Genomic DNA, 15,894 nt, shown 5'->3' with positions numbered 1-15,894 from the left:
TCCAGATCCCTTTGCTCTAGGTCTTGTAGTGAGTGGCACACCATGCGTTTGTGCAGTGAAACTCATTTGTCTCCCTAAAGTGTTCCTTAGGATTTTCCCCACAGAAGCTGAATGATGTTGAGCAGATTCTCTGGGCCAGTTCCTTTCTAACGCAGAAGACCCCTATCCTGGTGTTTCTGAAAATGTGTTCTGCAGGTTATCAGTTCCATTGACGATCTCAAAAGAAAAAAAAAAATGTGTTAGGGATAAATAAATTTGGAGAGCACTGAATTTAAAAAGGTAAACTAACTCTGTCTCATCCGGTGCAACATCTATCCAGTCACCCAAGCGAGAAATCCGTGGGTTGTTTATTACATATTATTTATAGTATATATTACATATTATTTATGTTATAAATAATATATAATAAAATAATATTATTACTTATTTCCCTTCTGCGCCTAATCCATCTTCAAGTCCTATTAATTTTACTTCCTACATATTTCTCCATTTTTGTCTTTGTCTCTCTCTCTCTCTCTCAATCCCTATTTCCCCAAATATCCTATTTCCGGTTCTGGCTGCCACTTCTAATGTCTCTCCCAGCCCCCAGCGCCACCTGCCAGAAGCCTGTGGGAGAATGGAAATGTCACCATATCTCGCCCTGCTGACAACCCATCCACTCCTCACTGGCACTTTCAGATTGGTTTTCTCTGGGGCGTTAGAAGTGCTGCAAGAAAAATTCGGCACAAAGCCTTGTATAAACCAGTTTAAACAGAGTTCTTTACCTCTCAGAGCTCTTAACATACTAACTGAACATTTTGACCCTTTGAGAGGGGATGTGAGATACAGCCTTTCCCAAATCCAACTGGATGTGCGGTGCCCTTTCTCCAGGGAAGCACCACAGTGATTAGTATTGCAATGTAAACGTTTTGAGAAACACTTCCTATAGATTTTGCTTTCAAACTAATGGGGATTCACTCAACTCTGCCTCCCGCATCTAAGAATTAGTTTCTCTTTTGATGCTGCCTACAACCATTTTTCTTGGCTACATTGTCTACTTTTCCCTTATGACACAGCCTGGGCAAGAGGGGACGAAACAGATCTGAGCAGCGAAGAGACTGGCCTTGGAATTTTAACAACTTAACTAAACGAACGAGCTCTGGTAAGCTTCTTCCGTTTCTTCAAGTCTCCTTTCTTCATCATTAAACTCTGTATAAAACCTACCTCCTAGGAATGTTTTGATTAAACGATACACCATCTACAAGGTGAAAAGTTTAGTGCCTGGCATATAGACATTGCTCAATAAATGCTGTTTCTGCTTGTTTGAACTTTCAGGGGATCTCAGCAGGAGGGTCATGGACAGACGCTTTATTTGGTTCAGCCTCCTCTCTGAATGTTAACTCAGTCTCTTGTGCACGAGGAAGGCTCTTGAGAAAATGCAGTGTACAAAGTATTATCCATCCTCCGGCCGCAGGACCTAAGGAGTGGGTTTCGGGTGGCCCTGTCTTCACCGTCCGGGTGCTCTCATCTGCTCCACCGTGTGGCCTGCAATACCAGGCCAGGGATGCCTTCTTGCAAAGGCTCCGATGATGCATTGAACTGCATGTTCTTTGCATTTGTGTTAAATAAGGGGAACACATCTGGCCATTGCCTTGTGTCAAAAATCCTTTTACCTTTTACCAAAAATCCCTGAATTTATGAACAAAACAAGTAGTATTTTTTGTTTGTTTGTTAATAAATAACAGTCTGGACTTTGCAGCTGTGCTATCCACTAATTTCTATTTTTTAAATTTTAATTAAGGACATCTAAGGAAAAAACACTGCAAATTTTAAGGAAAATATGAACAAAGTTTGACGTATTTAAAAATGGGCACAGGATATTTATTGAGGCAATATAAAGTTTTCCTAAGTAACATGTTTCAAATAATCTAGAAAAATACTTGATAAAATATGCAGCGGACAGAGTAAGAAATTTGGTAAGACAATTCCTAGGAGCAATTAAAAAATAAGAAACCTCTGAAGCTTTCACGTCTCTGTTATGCTCCATTTTCTCAGTAGATGGCACCCTTCTCCTACCTTCAAAGCTTTTCTTTACACTAAGGTGTAAAGGGCTGACCATCCATTAGAACAGTTACAAAACCCTCTTTGGGTCTTAGCTAAATACATACATACGGCCCTATGACACTTACAATACTTGCACATAGAATGCATTGCATGGCTAAGCCAATATTTTAACTCAAGTAAAGAAATCTACTTCTGTATTTTATATGAATATATTTGCAAAATTCAATTCTTCCGTTCCTCTCTTGGTGATTCACAACCGTAATCCCAATTATCCTCCTCTTTCCAATATTCTAACATCACCCTAGGCCTCTTAGTCTATACAGGTGACTCAACTACTATTTTATCAAAAAGATCAAGCCATTCATTTTTTTCACTCTTTTATTTATTCAATCTACAATCATTCATTCAGTACCTTCTATATGCCAGATACTGCTAAGCTCAAAGAATGCAAAGATGCATGAGTTTTGCTCCTTGCCTTTAGCTCAAAACTTATTTGGAGGAGACAGAGAGAAACATAATCACACTATGTACACAATTATACTTATTACAATAGTAGAGATATGCACTTGTCGTTATGGGAGCCCAGAGAAAATGGATCAAACCCAGTCCGTGGGAGGGAGTGTGGGAGAGCTCCCTGGAATTAACAGTACCTATGCCTAGTCTTAAGGGATAAAGCGGAGTTAGTTCAGCAGATATCAGGGCAGAGATACATTCCAGGTGGGGAAGGTTATGGGCGAAGGAATGGAGGTGAAATATGTCATAAGTGTGTGGGTACTTTTCCAAGCAGCTCAATCTTAAACGCTACCAGTGGTTCTCAATCTTGGCTGCATATTAGATTCACTTGGGGACTTTCTAAAAAATACCAATTTCTGGACTTCATTCCCAGGTAGTCTTTAATTCATCTGGAGATGCCTAGGTGCTGGTGTTTAAAAAAAATAAATTCGCTAGGTGATTTTAACAAGTATCCAGGGTTGGGAAACACTGTTTTTGCTGGGGAGAGAGTGATGGCAAATGACCCGGGAAGGTAGACAGGAGTCTTCACATTTTACATGCGGGAAGCTTGTTAAATACATAGATCCTGGATCCCCTCCCAGGAAGTTTAACAGTTTCCAAATGAATGTGCTAAAAGTGGTCAGAAAGTAACATTTGAGAAACACCAGAATACATCAGAGAAACCTTGAGAGTCTGGCTAAGGTGCATGGACTTTCCCTGTTGTTGTGTGGTACTGTTAAAGAGGTTTTATTTTGTTCTGTTTGTTTTTTTCTTTCTTTCTTTTTCTTTTCTTTTTTTTTTTTTTTTGCAAGGGACTGACTGAGATGGTTTTGGAATTGCTTTTGAGAGGAGCCACTACAGTGGACCTGAGGGAAGGACGCTATGATGGGAGGGAGACCGGGAGATAGTTGAGAAAGCGCTTATAAAACTCCAGTGGGAGGATAAGAGCCTGACCAAGGATGGTGGCCGTTAAGGATGAGGTCGGGGTGTGCGATGGTGGGGATGCCAGAGGTATTTGGGATGCCAAATTGCCAGGACCTGGTGACTAGTAGCAGCTAAAAGAGAAGGGCAGGGCTAGATTAAGATCTTTAGGGACCCTAAGTATTAAAAATCAATCTGTTGCCTCATTGTACGTATTTTTAAAACAAGCTATAATGGTCTATATAACGAGTATGAGAAAATTCAGCAAAGTTCTGTTTTAGTTTTGTTTTCCTGTAGTAAGTAAGTTTGTGTGTGTGTGTGTGTGTGTGTGTGTGTGTGTACAATTTCATTTTTTTTTTTTTTTCAATTTCAAATATTGAATGCTTTCCAAATATTTTTTTCTGGTGTCTCTCCATTACTGGTACCTTAAACACATACTAGATCTGACTATTGGGAAATTGAATACCAAGAGGGAGAATAAAGGATCAATTCCAGGGTGCCTGGGTGGGTGGTGGTTCTATCCACTGACACAGAGAATACAAGGGGAGGGGGGTCCTGTTTTTTGTTGTTGTTGTTGTTTTGGTTTTCTTTTGCAGGAAGGGATTTGTGCAGACGGCCTTCAGGCTTTTAGAAATCCAGGTTTAGGGGCAACAGCTGGGCCTCAGATGCTGATATGGGAGCCATGGACCTATTTGTAGTTGCTAAAAAAATAAGAGGGATGATTCTTTTTGTTTTGTGAAATAGACTTGACTGTCTTTCTAACCATGGGAGGTGTCTAGAGTGACAACTGCTCTGACACAGGAAGAAACCCTGGGAATCACGTGCACTTCAGAGCTGGTGAAGAGAGACGTGAAGAAGAGCAAAGAAAAAGGTCAGTGAAGTGGAAGGAAGGCCAGGTGTCAGTTCAGGTGATAAAGAGGACAATTTTATTAAGTAAAAGACTAAAAAATGTTCATTGGTGATAGTATTGTAAAGGAATATAGGATGATGCTGATAGAATGCAAGGAACCTGTTGATTTGGGGAAACAAGGCATAAATCTTTTGAGGGAAGTAGAGGGACAGACCCTGTGATCAGAATGGGAAACTGAAACAGGACATCAGGGACGAGGCAATCTGGCAGGCAAATGTCTTAGCTTGGGCTGCTATAAAAAATAAGCTAGCTCTCTTCTTCTTCTTATAGGGACACTAATCCTACCTTGTGGGCTCTGCCCTCAAGGCCTAATTACCACCCAAAGCCCTACCTCTGAATACCATTACACTGGGGGCCTAGGATTTCAACATGTGAATTTTGAAGGGACACATTCAGCACGTAACAGTGAGCTCTAGGGCAGCCCACAAACAAGGGGGTTCCTCAAGTACTATTGGTGCTTGAGTACTGGATCAGTCATGGGGACAGCATGGTCTGAGCTACCCCAAAGGGTGGTAAAGTGCGGGGGGCGGGGAATGGATCCATGAGCTGGGGAACCAGGTGCAAATTCTATGAATGAGGGAAAACTTGGGGGAATTGTTAGATATCAGAGTGACAGAAGGTGGTTTAAATTGAAGATGTAACTTACGGGAAAACATTGTTTCCGCTCAAAGCTGGAGGAGTAATATCCTAGAATCTTGTAAACTAATATTTGTTGAGTGCTTCCTATATGCTCGGCACTATTTTAAGCTTTTTTTTTTTTTAACCTATATCACCTTGTTTAGTGGTCACAGCAACTTTATAGGGTAAATATTGTCATTATCTACATATTACTGATGAAGTTGTAAAACATTAATAAACAGAAACCTCAGTTAAATAGCGCCAGGAGACCAGCAGGGGGAACTCTCACGCCCTGTGACTCTAGCGGAGCAGAACAAGAAGCCAGACTCCTCTTTTTTCCTGGAAGGACTCGGCCAATGACAAGCCATGGGCTCTGTTTAATGCATCCCTCTCCACTTCTTTTCCCCTCCATAAAAGCTTCCCTTGCCCTGCAGGGACTTGCTGTGGCTGCCGTGTTTGCCAACCCCAAGTTGCAATGCTCTGCTATCCCAGGGAAGCCCCTCTTTGCTGGAGAAGTATCTGGCGGTCTGCCTATTTCGGATCAACATTTAGGGGGCCTGATGGGGGCACCAGAGAAGACTGCTGCCAGCTCCAGGGCCAGTGAGCAAACAGGTGTGGGACCCACAGTGGACCCCACTGAGGTCATGGTTTTTCTCCCAGACCCTGGAGTCTTTCTCCTCAGTCTGAACCTCCACCCTCTTTGCATTTGAAGCTCTCTGGGCTTTAATGGGGATCTATCTTACGGTTTTGTTTTCTTCTGGTGAAGGCCTTGTTCTGTATGAGCGTACTTGTTTGGTACTTTGGTCTGATTTTTGTACTATTTGTTTTACTGAAACTGTCCCAGTTCCACTGTCAGCCCATGCCTTTGGAAGAGGAGCTGATCTATAGGCCCTGGTGAAAAGCCCTTGACCCTGCTCCTCTGGGACCAAGCTGTTGCCTTAGAACTGGCTGGCATTAGGCCTGCAGGTGGTTTGAGATGTCTGAACTCTTTAAGCTGCTTGAATTGAGTCATTTGAGCTGTAATGAGCTATTTAGGTTGTTTGAAAATTATTCTTTTACTCTAGGGGGAAAAAAAAAAAGATAGAGAAAGGGGATCCTGGTTATCTAAAGATTTTGAGCATGTGCCCCCCTACAGGGATTCTAGCTGATTTTATGTTTAAAAACCCTGGTCCTACCTCATGCCCATTTCTAACTAAAGGGACCCACCTGACCAAAGGCAGATTAGCACATCAATGGCTATGATGGGGAACCTTGGAAATCCCCAAACCTAATCTTCTTAAAACCAAATTGGACATCTAGAACTCTAGAATTTCTGGAAGTGAATGGAATGCCTATTTCGAATGGTATTTTGAGGCTTCTAAATGTTATCAGGGGTTTGCCTCTCTGTAAAATGAGATTTTAAGATTAACTGAGGCAAACTAATGATTAAAGAAAGATAAAATGGCTCCCGAAGTGTCAGGCTCTTCTTCCTTGGCTTCTTTTCCTCAGACCCCACCTCCTCCTCCATCTCAGCTCTCTCCCTTGTCTCCTCGTGGTCACACTCTGCCTCTCGTACTATCTTTCTCTTTCCTTTCTTGCCACTTACACCTCCTCTAGACCCTCAGTTCCTCCGTACTAATCTCTCTCCAAACTTCCCTTTCTCTCTGAAACTCTCCCTACATCCTTTTCCTCTTAACTAATCAGAACCTGTCCCTTTTGAAATTAAGACTTCTGAGCAGCCAGAGGCTAAACCCTTGATTTTTTATATTCCTGGGCTAAAGCTGAACTGCAAACCACAGTCAAAGATTCTCCCAAAGTAACCGAAGAGCCTCATAGATTTGCTGAGGAATTTAATTAGCCATTCAAACGAATCAACCTGGTTTCTCTGACTTAACAGCATATGCTTGTCAGTGAAGGTCAGGCCTAATATTGGATGAAAATTGTCAATTGGGAAAATCCTGGACTCTCCAGAATTACACCTGGGTGACCAGCCGGCTAGCTTATTATGTGATCAGGCTCAGGCAATCGCTAGGTGACTTCATTGGGCAATTCCTAGGGCTTTTCCAAAGTCTGTTGATTGGAACAAAATTCAGGTTTGCGCACAAAAATCTGATGAATCTGTTTATGCATATTACAATCGACTTCAGATTGCTTTTTTTTTTTTTTTTTTTTTTTTGGGGTGCAGGGCCCTCTCACTGCTGGGGCCTCTCCCGTTGCGGAGCACAGGCTCCGGACGCACAGGCTCAGTGGCCATGGCTCACGGGCCCAGCCACTCCGCGGCATGTGGGATCTACTGGACCGGGGCACAAACCCGTGTCCCCTGCATCGGCAGGTGGATTCTCAACCACTGCGCCACCGGGGAAGCCCCCAGATTGCTTTTAAAGAAAATTCTGGTCTTCCTTCAGATGTTGATTTCCCCTGGGTAGCTTGAACTCTATGTTAATGGGAAATTAGTAAAAATTCTAGTAAAAAGAATGGGAAATTATGTCCACTCCAGACTTAGTTAATTTGGTAAACCAGCTCTCTTGCTCTCTAGATGAATCACCAAAAGGAAGACCGCCAAAATTCTTAATCTTCAACTCCAGCAAATGAAGTCTTCTAAACAAAACCAAACCCTCCTAGTTTCTGCTATTGTTGCAAAGATCCAGGACACTGGAAAAGAGATTGTTAGAAATTTTAGGGCTTTAGACACCTTCAGCCTTCTAACCAGCCTTTCCAGTGTCCTCCCATTCACAGCGGTAAGGCTCTGAGGAACTACAGGCGCTTTTTCCAATTCTCCCTTTTAACTGGCTTGGAGAAGCATTTCCCCAGATCAGGGATGAATCTCGTCCAGTCCTAACTGGCACTGGAGCCACACTCTCTGTGCTCAGTCCCACTATATAAAGTAGCCCCTGCCTCGGAGGACTAAAACAGTTCAAATTGTGGGTATCTCTAACAAACCTCAAGAGGTTCCTGTCTCTGAACCTATTCCCTTTTGTTTAGGTCCTTTGAGAGATACACGCCACTTTCTCCTTAGTTACTCTGCCCCTAGCCATCTGTTAGGCCAAGACTTATTAGAGAAGAATCATGCTGGGATTTCTTTCTCCCAAAAGGAGAAATAATCCTAGAATTTGACAGTAGTCATCCAAGCAGCCAACCAGGTGAATTAAATCACCCTTTGATTTAATTTGTTCCATCTCTTATGGTACTAGAACTGATTCTGGAAACACTGATCATTTGGCCCTGTTGAATCAGCTACCACCCTCCTTATGGGCAAAAACTGCAACTGATTTTGGCAAAATTCGCAGTGCAACTTCCATCAAGATTCAAACAGAGGCATCAAAATCTCTTCCCAGAATTAATGAATACTCGATAAGTAAAGAAGGCTTTCAAGGCATACAACCATAACAGAAGATTGAAAGTCTCTCAAGGCCCCATTATCCCAGTGCTAGCCCCTGTAACACTCCCATATTGCCAGTGAGGAGACCGAAGGGCTGAGGGTGGAGGTTTGTCCAGGACCTCTGAGCAGTAAACACCTTCTTATCCCTCAACACCCTGTGGTTCTAACCCTCAGACTTTACTACCATCCATTCCCTGCAGAAGTAAATTCTTTACTGTAATTGACTTTATGCAGTGCCTTCTTTAGTATTCCAGTTGACAAAGTTACGCAATACCTTTTTGCCTTCACTTGGGAAGAAAAACAATTCACCTGGACAGTAATGCCTCAGAGTTTTACTGAGAATCTTCTTATTTCTCACAAAACCTGGAGGTTGATCTGGATAATATAAAGCTCCTTAGAGGTTCTACTTTGTTGCAATATATGGATGATTTACTTCTTTGCTCTCTTTCTCAAGCCTTTTCACAGGAAGACAGCATCTACTTGCTAACACTTTTAGCCTTAAAGGGACATTCTGTCACCAAAGAAAAATTGCATTTTGCCCAAATCCAGAGAGACTTTTTGATGATAGCCATTCTGACAGGTATAAGGTGATATCTCACTGTGGTTCTGATTTGCATTTCTCTGATTCGTGATGTTGAACAGCTTTTCATGTGCCTGTTGGCCATCTGTGTATCTTCTTTGGCAAGGTGTCTATTCAGGTCTTCTGCCCATTTTTTCATCAGGTTATTTGTTTTTTTTTGATATTGAGTTGTGTGAGCTGTTTATACATTATGGATATTAACCCCTATTGATCATATCATTTGCAAATATTTTCTCCCATTCAGTAGGTTGTCTTTTCATTTTGTCAATGGTTTCCTTTGCTGTGCAATGTTTTTAGGTTAATTAGGTCCCATTTGTTTATTTTTCTTTTGTTTCTTTTGCCTCAGGAGACCACCTGGGGAGAATATGTTATAGTGAGATGAGAAAGGAATTAAAGATGGGACACTGAGAACAGCGACATGCAACAGACAGCATTTTATGGACTGAATATTTGTGTCTCTCCCTGGCCCCAATTTGTATGTTGAAATTCTAATCCCCAATGTGATGGTGTTTGGAGGTGGGGCCTTTGGGAGGTGCTTAGGTCATGGGGGTGGAGCCCTCATGAATGGGATTAGTGCCCTTATAAGAACAGACACAAGAGGGCCCCTCTACCCCACCCTCTCTTTTTCTCTCCCTCTCCCTTGAGAGGTGGCTGTCTGCAAGCCAGGAAGCTGGTCCCCACCAGACACCTGATCTGCCAATCTACTGGCACCTTCATCTTGGACTTCTCCGCTCCCAGAACCGGGATAAATGAGTTTATTTTTTAAGCCACCCAGTCAGTGGTATTTTTTATTATTGCATCCTGAACTAAGAAACAGGGTGCACAAGTGAACTGGCATGGAAGATGGAGGAGGGGCTATCAGAAAGATGAGACTTGAGTCAGGAAAGAGTGATGTGCTAGAGGGATATCAAGAAGAAATGCATCAGCAGTCGAGAATTCGGTACTTGTGCAGGATGCAGAAGAAGCATCTACACCCAGCAGAGGAGAATCTTAGGGTAAAGAAGGAACATGGGAACAATCAGAACACAAACTACACTCTCAAAAAAGTGTTTTAGACTCTGTTAAGCTTCCTGATTACATTTCTACATGACCCATGAATCTACTGTGTGTGTGTGTGTGTGTGTGTGTTTGGGGGAAGGATCACTCTGCATTTCCACATCCCTCAGATTTCTGTACCCCTTGACTAGTGTCCTCTCTTAATGTATCATGAATAATGTTTGTTGTTGTTGTTGTTTTGGCCATGCCGTGCAGCTTGTGGGATCTTAGTTTCCCAACCAGAGACTGAACCCGTCTTAATGTATCCTGGATGGTTGGGAAGTGTGATTCTGAGCCATGAGGTACACACAGAATGTTGCCCAATTTCTTCTCTTTCAAGTCTCACCCCTGCTGTCGGCAGCAACAGCCTTAGCTCACCTTTCTCCTTTGGGGAGTGATTGGCAACTTCCTGCATCTGCCTGGGGTTGATTTTATTTTGAATTTGCCTAATTTGGGACAAAATGTTCTTTCCTGATTGTCTCACAGCTAGTGTCACATGAAGATTGACACCGTGCTCATTATTTGGGTTGTGCTGGCCCCCAATCACCGATGAGCCGTTTCCCAATGCACGTGAGTCCGTGCGTGACGGTGGAAACTTGGAAGATGAGATTTGTCAGCGCTGGTCTGGAACGTGGCTGTAGGTTCCCTCCAAGGCACAGGTGTGCTGTACGTGGTATACGGAAAAAAATCAAGCTAAGCAAATGATAAACTCCACGTAACTATAAAATTCTAGGCTTACAAAACAGATTGTTCTCTAGGTGAACAATCTTGTCCAAATCCCTTTAAAGTGCGATTCTACATCCTCTGGTTTGACAGCTCAGACACTCAGGTGCGTGCCTTTTATCTGTAATAATGATTAGACAATGTTGGTGATGTTTGTAATTGCCAGGTATTGCTCAACAGTGCTGCAGAACAAGTCATCCCAAAGCTCAGGGTTCATAAAAGTAGGCATTTATTTATGTATTCACACTGTTTGATTATAGGTCTGCCAAGTCATCGGGAGGCTTTGCTTCAGGCTATGAGTCAGCCCAAGGCCACGCCTCTTAAGACATCTGATTAGATCACTTCCACCGATCACATCACCTCTTCTGTCCAAATCAAGACACATGGCCAAGCCCAAGGTCAGTGGAGCGTGGAAGTGTGCTCTGCCCCAAGGGGAAAGGGGAGGGGAGTGAATAGTAAATTCATCCTTCTGAATTAAATTCCGACTGAACAGGAATCTAATCCTTCGTGGTGCTGGTGCTCAGATCGGAGAATGTTTTCAACAAATGAAATTCAGAGAAGTCGTCTTTTTTTTTTTTTTTTTTTTCTGTGTTGGGTCTTTGTTGCTGCGCGTGGGCTTTTCTCTAGTTGCTGTGAGGCGGGGGCTACTCTTCGTTGCAGTACGTGGGCTTCTCATTGCAGTGGCTTCTCTCGTTGCAGAGCATGGGCTCTAGGTGCGCGGTCTTCAGTAGTTGCAGCATGCAAGCTCAGTAGTTGTGGCTTACGGGCTCTAGAGCATGGGCTCAGTAGTTGTGGTGCACGGGCTTAGTTGTTCCGCGGCATGTGGGATGTTCCCGGACTGGGGCTCCAACCCGTGTCCCCTGCATTGGCAGGTGGATTCTCAACCACTGCGCCACCAGGGAAGCCCCAGAAAAGTCGTCTTTTAAAGACTTTTAAAAGACGTTAAAAACCTTGTTCCAACTCTAATGAAATCCCCTGAGAAATCTCAAATCATTACCTTAAAAAAAATAAATACAGTATTCCTTGCTTTTCACATATTCTTAATAAAATGAGTAAACGGAGAAGGGGGAAAAAACGATTACAAACAATCTAATTCATCAAAATTCTACTGACACATAACTGCAGTGATACAGGTATTGTGAATCTGTAACAATACAAAAAAATCATTTTTTCAATTTGCATATTTTATGATATATGGTATTGTTATCTAACCTTCTAGACCGGTCAGGAGGCACCGCTGACCCTGCCAGGATGGAAGGGATCCAATGTAATCACTTGCCATGAAGGGCCTGGTTAGTCTGCTTGAGGGACAGTGTTGTAATGGAGGGCTCAGCATCCGTCTCCATAGCAGCTGCTAGATCAGCCTCAGTGGAAGGGAGCCTGTGGTGAAAGGCAGCCGTGCTGGGACATGCCTGGCTTCCTTCTCTGCTACCATGGCTGTTCCAGTCTATGGCCATTGTACAAAGACTGGGGTAGCTGAGGACAGAGGCTGGCTGATGTCTCCTAGCCAAGCCATCCTGTCTATTCAGTTTAACGTCTCTGCTAAAGGGATGCTCTGTGGTGGACATTAACATGTGATAAAAGACCCTCACATGCTACGGCCACTCCCATATGTTTATCTCCATGCCCCTTCCCCAGACCTTCTTGTCTCTGATATCCCAGATTTGCTCCTTCTAGGTCCTGATCACCCACCAAGCCATTTCCACTGCACGAGTCTGTGTGTATCCTGGCCATGAACCCCTCTCTCTTACAGAGGAGATGGCTGGGTACACCGCCTGGACCCCTGCGCAATTGGGATGGTTTCCATCCCACCCGATCTCCTGACACCCTCCCCTTCCCCCCCGGGGGGTTGAGGTGACGCATCGCTCCTTTGTTGACTTGTACCAACACTGAACATCCCCGTGTGAACAAAGCTTGGGGTTTTCCTCTGTCATCTGGCCACAGGGGACTTCCCGTATGTGTGAGCTGACAGAATGGAACTCGTGCAGCAGTGGAAGGTGACAGGGAGCCTGAGTGGCCTGTCTGTGCCCCTTACTTGTGCCTTCTGGGCCTGTCAAGCTCGGTCCTGGATATACCACTTCCATCCTGTGATAGACCGAAGCTGGCTTTGCCTGATCCTATGTCCTGGTGAGTGGGACGGTCCTCATTTAACGTGGGGAGTTCTTGCTGCATAGTTACTTGATGCTCTACAGCCAGATGCTTCATCTCTACCAGGGCCCAGCTGGACCCAGGAGCCAATTTCCTACTATGGATGGGGCGATCTTGCTCCAGAAACCGGGAAGTGTGCCTGCATCTCTCCTATTGGATTTCCAGTATGATGGGATCTTCTGGGTCGTATGGCTCAGGTAGCGGGGATGCTTATCCCACAGCTTATACAGCTCTGCTGCAGAGCCCTTTCTTATTCTAGGCCACTGAAAACCCCTAGCCTGCCCCAGCACTTAGTATGGGTTGGTTGCTAAAACCCTGGACGGCAGTGAGGGAAGCTTTATAAGGAAAGGGAAAGAGCAAAGCCAGGCGTGGGCAGGTAAAGTCTTACCTTGAGCCCGGCTCCGTTGGGGTGGAGGGGGCACTCTGGAGCTTAAACTGTATCACTGAGTCCACTCCTTGTACCCCGAGTCAAACAAACACAGGCCCTGAAGGGGCATTGGCTCAGTCAGGCAGGAAGGAGTCTGGGGAGAAGGTCACAAGCATCAGCTGCTAGGAATCCCTTGCATCAGCTGGGGTGGGTGTATCACGGGGTAAAAGGGATCTGGGGAGGGCCCCCCTGGCAGAGATCCTCATTACAATTTGAGAGATACAGGAAGGAGAAGTGAAAAAAAGCACCCTTAGTCACATTCCCCGTGGAGGCAACACCAGAGCGATTTGGGGTGCATGTCCATAAGCTTTTCTCCAAATGATGTTAAGTTGTTTTAAATTTTATTTTATATAGTTATGATTATGCACAATTTGTTTTCCTATTTTTAAAAGCCCTGTATCAATTGTCAGAAGCACTTCTGAATCATCATAGGAGTTTTTAGAAACACAATTTTTAATGTAATGCAAACATATAACACTTCTCAATGACAAGTTTAAGAGTGAGTAGCAAATCTCTGATTTCATGTGCTATTTAAAAAAATAAAGATCTGGACAGGGCTTGTATGAGCATCCAGGTTGACAACTGTCACTGGGCAGGTATGAGCAGATAGCAAGGGTGCTGGGTTGGTAGGCCCAGACCTGCAGGACATGGAGGGTTTGTGCAGAGAGGCTTACATTTCCTGGTAATGCATCCACATCAAGACAGCAAAGGGACTATATTCACAGGCAATATGACACCAGCATCCAAAATCTGAATGTCTACGTGGGAAGGCAGGTAACATGAACAGATGAATATCAGGTGAAGGGAAAGGGTGCATGCCCAAAGGGGGAATTACCAAAGCACACTGTCATGGAACATCTTCTGATTGCTTTAGCTGGAATCCAAAAGAGAGAGAGAGAGAGAGAGAGAGAGAGAAAGGGAGAGAGGAAGAGGGGGGGAGTGTGTGTGTGTGTGTGTGTGTGTGTGTGTGTGTGTGTGTGTGTGTGTGATCTTAGTAAAAGAAACTCTTGGAAAATTAGGGATAATAGAGAATTTTCTTCACTTGATAAAGTTATATACTAAAAGATTTTATACTTGTTGAACTATAAGTGTTTAACTGTATAAACTTTATACTTAATGAAGAAGCTTTATACACATTCCTCTTAAAAGCAATATAAAGCTTTTTTTCTTAGCTGTAAGGAAGGCTTTTATATTTATGTATTTGGACTTGTTAGCCCTTCCTTTGAGGTTTAACTAGACAGGCTTCCCCTACTCCAAGGCTCTATTTGAATTTTCTTATGTTTTTCTTCCAATACTTTCATGTATTTTGAATTAAAATTTCTCATGTTTTTCTTTATGAATTGAATTTAAAAATTGAATAGTCTCATGTTTATCTTCTGGTCCATTTAAATCTTCTATTTATTTGAAGTTTGTTTTACTGTTGTGTAAGGTATCTAGTTTGTTTTCCTATTGTCCCAATTCCATTAATTAAAAATCCCATCTTTCTACCACTTTGCTGCAGAGCCCTTTCTTACTCTGGGCCACTGAAAACTCCCAGCCTTCCACCCACTCTACAAATAGGTTGGTTGATTAATACTGAAATAAAACCCAGTTAGATTTATAAATGAACTTTCATACACTTGCTCTAAAAATTTTATGCAGGAGTTAAGATCTAAGGTCCATGATAATTTAAGTCAACCTTAGAAAGAATGCATTGATGACTTTTCCACCAGACATTGAGAAAACTAGAGGCTTATCAATTTTGTTCATCTCCTTTGCTGCTTCCTCTGGTTTTGAGCATGTTTTATGATTCCATTTTATCTCCTCTGTTAGCATTATATTGACTTTTTCTACTGTTTTCCTCTTTTCAGTTTTATTGATTTCGATTCTAATTTTTACTGTTTCTTTACTTGTGCTTACTTTAGGCTTAAATTGCTCTTCTTGTTTCTGGTTTCTTATGGGGGAAGCTTAGGTTGTTGTCTTGAGAGCTTTCTTCTTTTCTAATTGATACTTTTAATGATATAAATTTCCCTCCATACATTTTGGTAAGTTGTATTTTCATTTTCACTTAGTTCAAAATATGTTTTATGTTTAAGTTTCTCTTGAGACAGGTTATTTAGAAATATGTTGTTTAGTTTCCACATATTTGTGGGCTTTCCAGATATTTTTCTGTTACTGGTTTCGAGTTTAATTCCACTTCGGTCAGAGTACGTATTTTATATGATTTCCATTTTTGTAAATTTGCTGTGGAATCTTTTATGGCTTGGTATGTGGTCTCTCTTGGTGGATGTTCCAGATGACCTTGAGAAGAATGTATATCCTGCTGTTGTTGGATGGCATATCTTATACATGTCAATTAGGTCCACTGATAGTGCTGTCCAGATTATCTGTATCCTTATTGATTTTCTACTTGCTTTATCTATGCATTACTGATTGAGGGATATTGAAGCCTCTAACTATAATAGTAGATTTAAAATTCTCCTTTCAGTTCTATCAGTTTTTGCCTTATATATTTTGACTCTCTGTTGTTAGATGCATACATATTTAAAATTGTTATATGTTCAGAGAGAACTGACCCCTTTATCATTAAGTAATGCTTCTCTCTATCCCTGATAAACTCCCTTGTTCTGAAGTCTGCTTTGTCTGAAGTTAATATAACT

General features: G+C 42.7%; 1 long non-coding RNA gene across 1 annotated transcript in view; it reads left to right on the top strand.

Annotated features, from left to right (window-relative positions):
• The first annotated feature begins 1,099 nt into the window (after nucleotides 1-1,099).
• The window catches only part of LOC102975481 (uncharacterized), a 23,075-nt gene continuing 8,280 nt past the window's right edge, over nucleotides 1,100-15,894 (top strand). The window contains exons 1-3 of the long non-coding RNA XR_448421.2: nucleotides 1,100-1,141; nucleotides 4,201-4,327; nucleotides 10,941-11,078. This is a non-coding gene — a long non-coding RNA (uncharacterized lncRNA). The remainder of the gene's footprint in view (nucleotides 1,142-4,200; nucleotides 4,328-10,940; nucleotides 11,079-15,894) is intronic.

Source organism: Physeter macrocephalus, chromosome 15 (genome assembly GCF_002837175.3).
Source record: "Physeter macrocephalus isolate SW-GA chromosome 15, ASM283717v5, whole genome shotgun sequence".
In the NCBI taxonomy this organism is placed as follows: Eukaryota; Metazoa; Chordata; class Mammalia; order Artiodactyla; family Physeteridae; genus Physeter; species Physeter macrocephalus.
This window is presented reverse-complemented; position numbering and strand designations above follow the sequence as displayed.